The sequence below is a fragment of the Clupea harengus genome, chromosome 21 (assembly GCF_900700415.2).
Source record: "Clupea harengus chromosome 21, Ch_v2.0.2, whole genome shotgun sequence".
Taxonomy (NCBI): Eukaryota; Metazoa; Chordata; class Actinopteri; order Clupeiformes; family Clupeidae; genus Clupea; species Clupea harengus.
Genome location: NC_045172.1, coordinates 21,283,187 through 21,292,908, shown reverse-complemented (window position 1 = coordinate 21,292,908; position 9,722 = coordinate 21,283,187). Strand labels below are relative to the sequence as shown.

At 45.5% G+C, this 9,722-nt stretch overlaps 1 pseudogene; it reads right to left on the bottom strand.

Annotated features, from left to right (window-relative positions):
• Positions 1–1,199: 1,199 nt before the first annotated feature.
• Positions 1,200–9,722, bottom strand: part of LOC116218148 — a 79,333-nt pseudogene continuing 70,810 nt past the window's right edge.

The window sequence follows — 9,722 nt, the reverse complement described above, 5'->3', positions numbered from 1 at the left end:
TCTTCATTTACTAATTACTCTCATTGCCATACATCAGCACATGATTTCATGTTATCAGGCATATTTTAGTAGATAGGAAATTAATCAGGCATCAAATTAGGTTTAATGGTCTATATGGTGGTCGTTAATTGATTTTCCCTCCGATCAGCATAAATTCCTCATTTACATATTTCAGCCATTCCGTCTCCAACATTATCTTGATGAGAATCCACTCTATTACTAATCGATTGAGTATGGCCACTCTATTACTAATCGATTGAGTATGGCCACTCGATGGGGATTATTGTACAGCAGCCGTTGAGGGTTGAGTTCCTCGACTGACTGGTGGCATGTTACGGGAGGGCCACAAACCGTGACATGTTTTCCCTTCTTCCGCTGCTCAAAGTGTGGGATGTGGAGTCATAAAATCTAAAGGACTAAACAGACATGATGTTTTTTTTTCTTTTTTTTTTTTCTGGTGCATGTCATGCTGCGATTTAGACATCACGACCGCAGGAGGAGGTAACAGCATTGACTCTTCTTATCTCCAGCTTACAGCTCTTCTGAAGCGCGTGGAGAGATCGAGGCGATAGCGATGAGCAGAAGGAAAAAAACGAACTGAACGCCCCCCCTCCTCATCTGTCTTCCCCCCCTTACACTTGCTGTACGCCTTCATCCAACCAGTGGATGACTCGAAGATGGAGACACACACACGCCATACATCGCCACAGAAATGATAAATTAGTTTTAACGGGGCTTATTTATTTATTTCTTCCAGAGGCAGAGCGTTAGCCTTTGGGACCGTGTGACATATTGTACAAGCCCCCTCTATCAGAGACAAATTACGCAGAGATTCCTCAGCAGCGCTCTTTCCCAGCGACCCCCCCCCCCCACTCCTTCTGTGTATTCTCTGAAGGCAACACAAGGCCTGAAGTAAAGCAGGTTTCAGTGGCCTCTTACGAGGAGGAATCCTGTTCACTGTGAGAAAGTCTATGTGGCCTCACACGATGTTGTTTGGCTTGATGTAGAGCAGAAGTGTCCAGTGTGTCTGGGACTCGACCGATCATGTGCATGTAGACCTTTGAGTGTGTAGGCCAGAGCGTTCAGAGTGACTGGGACTCACTTGAGCATGGTCATGAAGGGCAGAAGCGTTAAGAGTGACTGGGACTCACTGAGCATGTTCATGAAGGGCAGAAGCGTTCAGCGCGACAGGGGGGGACTCACCTGAGGCAGGCTAGGCTGGATTCGTCCTCGTTGGCACCGCAGTCATTGGTGCCGTCACATAGCCACTTCTTGGGGATGCAGCGGTTGTTCATGCACTTGAACTGATCCACAGGACAACTGTGGTTTACTGATACGAAAGCAAAGAAACACACAAACAATCACATGAACGGAGAAGTAAAACCAGTACAGGTGAATGTGGAATATTTTAACTTAAAATAACATTAGACCAACATTGAATGGCTTAGAACAACTGCATGTGTAAAATTTCCTATCCACTAAACATTTTGATATATGTAAAGCATGTATGTTTATTTTGAGAAAAGTGTCACAAGAAATAAAACATTTTCCCCAGTATGTTTTTTCCCCACCAGTATGCATGCCCTCTGCGTATAAATTCCCATGACCTTGATGCTGTCGTCACATTGCCCTCCCATTTGCCTTCGTGTTGGTAGCCTCTTCCTCTAGCCTTTAAGCTACAGGAAGGAGAATTGCAGTGTAGTTCTGCAAGTCTTTTTTTTCCCAATTAGCGTATGCACTCCCTGAGTGTCAGACGACCTTGAACATGACCTTGTTGTTGGTATCACCTGGCTGCACCTGTTAGGCTACAGTAACCCTGAGGACAGGACAGGACAGGAGAGGACAGGACAGGACAGTGGACAGAACAGTGGACAGGACAGGACAGTGAACTCAACAGCAGAGCACCGGCTCCTCGTCGCTCCCGTCCAGGCAGTCATCGTTCTCCGTCACACTTCCACGAGAGCTGGATTGCAGCGCAGGTTCCTGCACTGAAACTCATCGCTCCTGCAGTGCTGGGCCTCTGGTTCATGGGATGTGCCTGTACACACACACATACAAACACACACACACACACACACACACACACACACATACACACGCACACATGCACGCACGCACACACAACACACACACACACACACACACACCACACACACACACACCCAGTCAACTCCTTGGGCAGAGACAAACATCACAAATACAGTACCGTGCAAAAGTTTTAGGCTGTAATGTGAGGTGCTTTCAAAAATAATGACATGACTAGTTTTAACTCATGAAATAAGAACATACAATGTGTAGTAACCCAAAATGAATAAATAAATAAATAAAAAATTTGGCGTTGACCTCCCTTGCCTTTAAAAACAGTATCAATTGATGACAACAAAATCCTCTCACATGCATACATATAAAACCAGACCAAATAAACCAAACCAAACCAAACAGGCACACACATGTTCACACACACACACACACACACACACACACACACACACACACACACACACACACACACACACACACACACGCATGCATGCACGCACGAACTAGAGCAAATAACACAGGGCTGAATGTTAGATGACTGGGGAAAATGAACCATTTGGGATCGATGAGCTTCTTCATGTGTCTAATGTGATCCACTGAACCAGTCAGGTGGTTATTGACTTCTTCTGATCCTGTGTCTGGTCCATAGCAGGCATATGTGTGTGTGTGTGTGTGTGTGTGTGTGTGTGTGTGTGTGTGTGTGTGCATGTGCGCGTGTGTGTGTGTGTATAGGTTTACTCACGTGAACACGTGACGTTGTTCTTATCCAGCGTCTGGTCATCAGCACAGGCACACACGGCCTCCTGGTATAGCCAGACAGAGCGAGCTGCAGCCTCCGTAGTTAATCCGACAGGCGTTATCACCTGGAGGTGGAGGCCCAGTGGAGCAGGTTAGAAGTGTAGAGAACGATAGAAGGAGTCCACACACTGAAGGGAGCTCGCAATATGTCTTATCTATTTCAACACGGCGTGCTGGAATAAATAACAGATACTGGGAGCTACTTTTTTTAGAGTGCACACTTTTCCTGTGCTGTTTTTCTAGATCATTCTCTCATCTTTCTAGAGCATTCTCTCTCTGGCACTTATTTTCAAGAACTGGTTCCTTTGGATGTGCTTGTCTTTTTCTTCACAGGTGGAAAGTGTAGAGAAAAACACCTGCAGAAACATATGGGGTAGACCATTGCTTGGAGATTGTAATACAGCTCGTCTATATCACTGTTCATTCCCGGTTGAAATGAGTCTACACGCGTGGATTCTGTAATTAGCGACCACACACACACACACACACACACACATTCAAGGATCGCTCCTCGTTTTAGTGTGTGCACACATTCCATTAAGTGAAGTCGGAAAAAAATAACATTTCCTTTGAGTGTATGAGAATGCTGAAAAACAGCGCGTGGGCAGAATGGATCACGCTAATTAAAAGCCTTGCTGTAATTAGCCGCCTCCTGCAACGTTGAGTCTCCCCTTCCGGCACTGTCGCCACAGGTAACTAGAGCTAAAGGCTGCCAGTACCTGGAACAAACTGCAGACACACAATCACACACATACACACACACACGCACACACACACACACACACACACACACACACACACACACACACACACACAGACAGACACACACAATCCATCCAAAGACGTTGGCCACATTGGCACGGCTTAATGGCTGTTGGTGGGATTAAGTGTGAAAGAGTGGAGCCCCGGTGGTCTGTCTAACCGAGTTCATGACTGTACCCCCCCACCGCGGGCCGGCACCCCGCCACCGAGACAGAGCGTCACACGGCAGCGTGACACTGACTCTGGCGAACGGAGAAAATGTGTGAAATTAAAAATGGTAGAAACATTCTTTATTTGCTCCACGTCTAATCACAGCCAAACCAAATCCCCGTGCTTTGACTTCAGCACTCTGTTAGCATAGCGGGTCCAATCAAGAGGAGTTCTGAGGAAACGTCAGGGCCCCTCGCCATCGACCAATCCACAGAAGTATTTATGGTAAAAAAAAAAAAAAAAACATTCTGGTTTTTTGCAAAGCGCGAGTTATATTCATGAGTGACTCACTGGCAGCTGTCACGGCCATTAACCCTGATCAAAGGGCAGGCTTCCACATTCACACGAGCACACACACTTTTGCCGCACACGCCACACATGTTCTTCCTGCACACACACACACACACACACACACACCCACACACGCCACACATACACTTGCTGCACACACTCACACTCACACACACACAGATACACACACACACACACACACACACACACACCACACACACTGGAACACGGTGAGAGAGAGCACCTCTGATGGAACGGAACAAAGCCTGCTAAATTTGCCCCTCCAACAAGTTGTGTCTACCCCCCACCAACGAGCCCCGTGTTTACCACCCCCCAACGAGCCCCGTGTTAAATCCCCGTTAAACCTCATGTCTGCTTATCTCCGTCAGCACAACATGAGGTGTGGAGTCATGGAAGTTTGATGACGGAGTCAATATTTAATACTCGTGACAAACAGGAGACGGAATGAAGAGACACAATTGAGATACAAGTTTCGTAAAGCCAAAAGCAACTTTGGATCTACACAAAAGTTGAATCCTTCCAAAGGTTAATCTGTTCGTTGTACTGTGAAGCAGTGTGTGTGTGTGTGTGTGTGTGTGTGTGTTGTGTGTGGGGTGGAAGTTTGGTTGTGTTTTTGTGGGTTAAAATTGATGCATGGCCCACACACTTTATCGCTTTCATGAAATATTCACTACCAGTCGTGCTGATGAATTGATAAAATCAGACTCAATGAAATCATGTGGTCTCTAACTTTATATTTTCCCACAATATTGTAAACAATGTAAAGAGCAGAATAGGCTAATAAACGTATTATGGGATGAGCTGCAATGAACAAAGGAACTAATACCACTGGATGAGGAGACCCTTAAAGCCGAAAGGTATCCTATGCTAACAAGATCCACCCCACCATGACACATAATTAGGAGTGTTTCAAATACCACTGAGCGGGCCCTACATTTCTAAGCGGTGAAGATCATGAAAAGCACACAAAAAGTGCTTACGGCGAGATCTGTTAAGGTTAAAATTTCCATTAGCGAGTCAGCTCAGAGAATGTGCTGAGTGTCTGCGAGACGTTCTAATTAAAACACCACGCTGGCGTCACAGGGTGGCATTTGTTTTGTGACATGCTCTGCCCTTTGAAAGGTGAGCAGGATCTCAGGCTCTCAGGATCTCACGGCGGAAGCAGAGGTGAGGCTGACAGGACTCAGCATACATCACAACAGAGAGGAAGGAAGCAAGAGAGAGACAGAAAGAGAAGATGTAAAAAGAGGGGAAGAGAGAGAGAGAGAGAGAAAGAGAAGATGTAAAAAGAGAGGGAGAGAGAGAGAGAGAGAAAAAAAAAATAAGAATGACATGTAGCGAGAAAAGTACAGAAAGGAGGGTTTGAGATACAGGAATTCGATATTGTTAAATACATTTGTTATCTTTTTTAAAAATAATTGATTGAATTGAATAATAGAAATAGGGTAAAACAGAGTGAGAGGGAGCGAGTGATGTTAAGGAGAGGAAAGACAGAAAAGAGAGACAGGGAAAGAGAGAAGACAGACAGTTTGAAAGAGACAGACGGGTATAAGACACAGAGAGAGAGAGTAAGAGACAGGGAGAAGACAGAAAAAAATTAAATAATAACAAAAAAAGTGTTCACCTTGCTGGCTTTGAGCATCATACACTCTCAGTCCAAACAGTGGAGGCCTCTCACTCCTCATGAGATTCACCTGCCCCGTCTGCAGGTTGAGCTGGAAGATGGACCCGTTCATGTAATCCGTCCAGAACACGTAGTCAGATGGTGAGTGATCCCGAATGGGGTGGTTGACTTCTTTACCATTATACACCACCTGAACACGGACAGAGTGTTTCAAGTGAGCAGTGTTTCACCCAATTTTGGCACGACATAATTAGAATGAATAATTCCATCAACATCAAAATCTTTGAAGTCTTAAAGCTCTCTATTTCTACCACAAATGTGTCTTTAAGTCCTAATCTTCAATCTTAAAATGGGTTTTATACTCTCAATAATTCAACAAGACACAACAAGCACACTTCACTTCTAGTTAGAGAGGCTTCTTTACTAAGAAAAACCCAGAACAATCAAATCAAAGTCTCCGAAGTGTCTGTTGATGATTGACAGCAGGGGATGCAGACGTTTCAACATCAAGCCAGCCGTTTTCATCATTCACAAACGTAACATGGAAAGGTTATTCCAGCATCAGGTACGCATTTAAAAAAAGGTCCCCCATTTTCCTGGATCTTGATCTTTTCCCCCGTCAATGTTTCCCTTTGTTTACCAACGACTAAATAAACAATGCATCACAAACGTAAAATAAGAAAGCACTCACTCACTCAGCTACTGACCGTTCTGTGGGTGCCATTGAGGAAGATGCGCTCGGATGTGGTCGTAGTAGGCGTCGCACCAGTACAGGGCCGCCGGACGCATGGTCCAGGGCCAGCCCGTTGGGCCACAGGCATGTGAGACGTGACGAAGATCTGGCGGTGTGACCCGTCCATCCACGCCTTTTCGATCCGACCGATGCTGTCGTCACCTCGTCCTCCTCCCAGTCTGTCCAGTACATCCAGCTGGTCAGAGGGCAGAGACGAAGAAAACAAAACCAATGTGTACGTCAGAGGACCAGTCAGTCCGTGAGTCTGTCTATCGTCCTCCACAATGGATTTTTTTTATTCATACAGTTTTATGATTACATGGTAATCTCATTGGACGGTACGGAAGAGTCCAAACCAACCCTTTGTTCTTCCATGAGAACCAATGGAATCCCTCTGAATCTGAATCTGTGTCCATGGGAACAATGGAATCCCTCTGATTCTGAATCTGGGACTCGATCCCTTTCAGGTCTCAGCATACAGTTATTACTGTTGACATCACCACCGTGTTTCAAAGGGGAAAACGACTCTATAGGCTGCCTACGAGAGGTCTATATGGTATAATGCCTTTAAACTCAGTCACTGCCTTGTTGAAAACTGGCTCTCCCTAGACAGACTGAGTGTGTGTGTGTGTTGGAGGGAGGGGGTGAGTAGATGAGCTTACCGAGAGGTTAATTACTCAGTCAGTTCATTAACAGCTGCCTCTGTGCACAGGACTGGTATTAACACACACATACGCCTCAGTATTGAGCTACTGTGGCCAAGAGGGGATGAAAAAGAAAGACAGAACCTGAAGCCATGTAATAGCATAATATGGAATATAACTTAAAGGTGCTGTAAGCGATTCTGATTCCAATAAATGTGTTGTCCAATTCTGCAAATGACTCCTCTCGTTCCGCAAGCTGTCTGTTCTGTGTGTGATCTGAAAATAAAGAAAAGGTCTCCGTACACAGCCCTGGCTCTGTAAATAGGAAACAAACAAAGTGGTTCTGACCGAACCACACAACAGTATTCCAACCAATCAGAAGCAGGGGTTGTTCGTGCTCATGCACAAGACAAAGGGTGAATTTGTTAGGCTGTTGAAATATCAAAAAATGTTCTCCAGAATCGCTGACTTCTCCTTTAACACAACACGACACAACACAACACAACACAAACACAAACACAAACATCTCACTCACATAGTGCTTTCAGTTTACACACAGGAGCATGTGGTCTTTCATAAGCATGAAAGTGCTTCTCATGACTTAACCAGTTTAATCTATTTCGTTCTTTTCTTCTTCTGCAAAATGTAAAGGTTGTTGTTTAGAAACCATCACCCCCCCCACCCAAAAAGAAGAGAAAAAGGCCAGCGGCAAGGGTGTTCTCCTGCCTTCTCCAGACTCCCATTATCACCAGGCACATCCGGCTGTGTTTTGTGACAGGTTGGAGGGAGATGGAGAAGGAGTGGTGTGGAGGCCCAGCGAGAGGGGCAGGACACACACACACACACACACACACACACACACACGGAGAAGGGGAGCATATCTGTCTCCCAGCGGGTCCCGCTGGCGTCCTGCTGGCGTCCCACTGCGTCTGGGTTTGACCCCCGCTGAATTATGCATGGCTGGCCTCTGTGACTGACAGCTCCTTCTGCCGGTTGAGAAGAGAGAACGGAGAGGAGAGAGCGAGGAGTGCGGTGAGTGCGGTGAGTGCGGTGAGCGCCCGAGACGAGACAGCTGCCGTGGCGGGGGAGTGGCGAGAGCTATCCTGTGTCTTATCGTGTCAGGCCAGGCAGGAAGTGACACGGAGGTGCGCTGATATGACAAGGTAACAACGAGCGCAGATAGACGGGGGGGACAGGATGTTGACGAGCACCAAAGGAACACAGAGTGACTGAGAGGAGAGGGAAGGAACAAGTCCCTCAGGTTTACCTTTGTGGGGTGAACTCTTATCTGAGCATTTCGCTTAAGGGGTCTTGCACGTCATTAACATGTAAGAAGTCTTGTGGGGCCAAGCCTGACTTTGGCACTTTTTGATGAGAGTTCACAGTCTGGAGATGACTTGAATGCCGTTCAGCTCCTACACGGAGGGGGACAGAACACTTGCCCACGACTTGCTAGAAAAGCTTTGTGGTTTCTGATTTAACCTGCACCACAATTTTAAAACTCCACCTTCATGAGGTGCCTGGATTTAGAGTCTTTAAAATCCACAAATGCTAATTACACAGTCCACATTTCAACCACCCTCGCCTGTGGCTGTCTCTAGACATATTGTAGAATATGTCTTAGTGTATTGTAAACTGTGTCTTAATATGTGCATTATGTCTAGGTGTATTGTAATATATGTAAGAATCACACACTGTTGAACAACCCTTAGGAAGTGTAGCCCAACACGAAAACACTGATACAAAGCTGAAGTTTGCAAAGCAACAGAGCTGAGAAATTCCTAAAATATTTCCAACACAAAAAGTGACATTGCTTCCTCTACAGTGAAAACCTCAACCACACACCACACATATAAAGAAATTGCTGAAAATCAGACAATGTTAAGAACTGCTTTTTCCCCTATTTTTTTCTTTTCCATTTTTTTTAAATTAAGCCTCTTATATCAGAAGCGAATGCTTCCTAGGACTGCAAGGGCTGCAATTTAGCGCATTACAGTCCTGACCTGACCTAGGTCTTTGCTTTTGTCCTCTCAACTTTCCTTACAGTAAAAGGCATGCAGATCTATTCTGAAAGATCACTCACGCATACACACACACACACACACACACACACACACTTTTTACAGCAAGGCCATTACTGACAAAATGGCAATGGCATTAGCAGACCTCTTCCACAACAGAAGCCATCACGCTTCGCCCTGAAAACCACCACATGTATTCCGCGTGCAAAAACATCATGTAACAACATGCCTCTTTCATCAAGCTGATCCTTCCAGCTTTATAGTGTGCAGAAACATCATGTAACAACATGCCTCTTTCATCAAGCTGATCCTTCCAGCTTTATAGTGTGTGCTGCATTAAACATGTCCCTGAGCCACCTAAAGGACTACGAAATGCAGAGACCATGAGTGTATGAAAGGTGCCCTTGTCTATGCCAATAGCAACTATTTGCATTTAAATCACTGCCTAGTTCTTTCATTCGAGACTCGTTAACTATCTGCTTTTAATCTGTTAAAATACCTCATGAGCCTTCAGCTTAGGTGTTTCTGTCAACCCGTGGAAGGTTACTGGGATAACTGTTCAAAGGCCATATCATTCA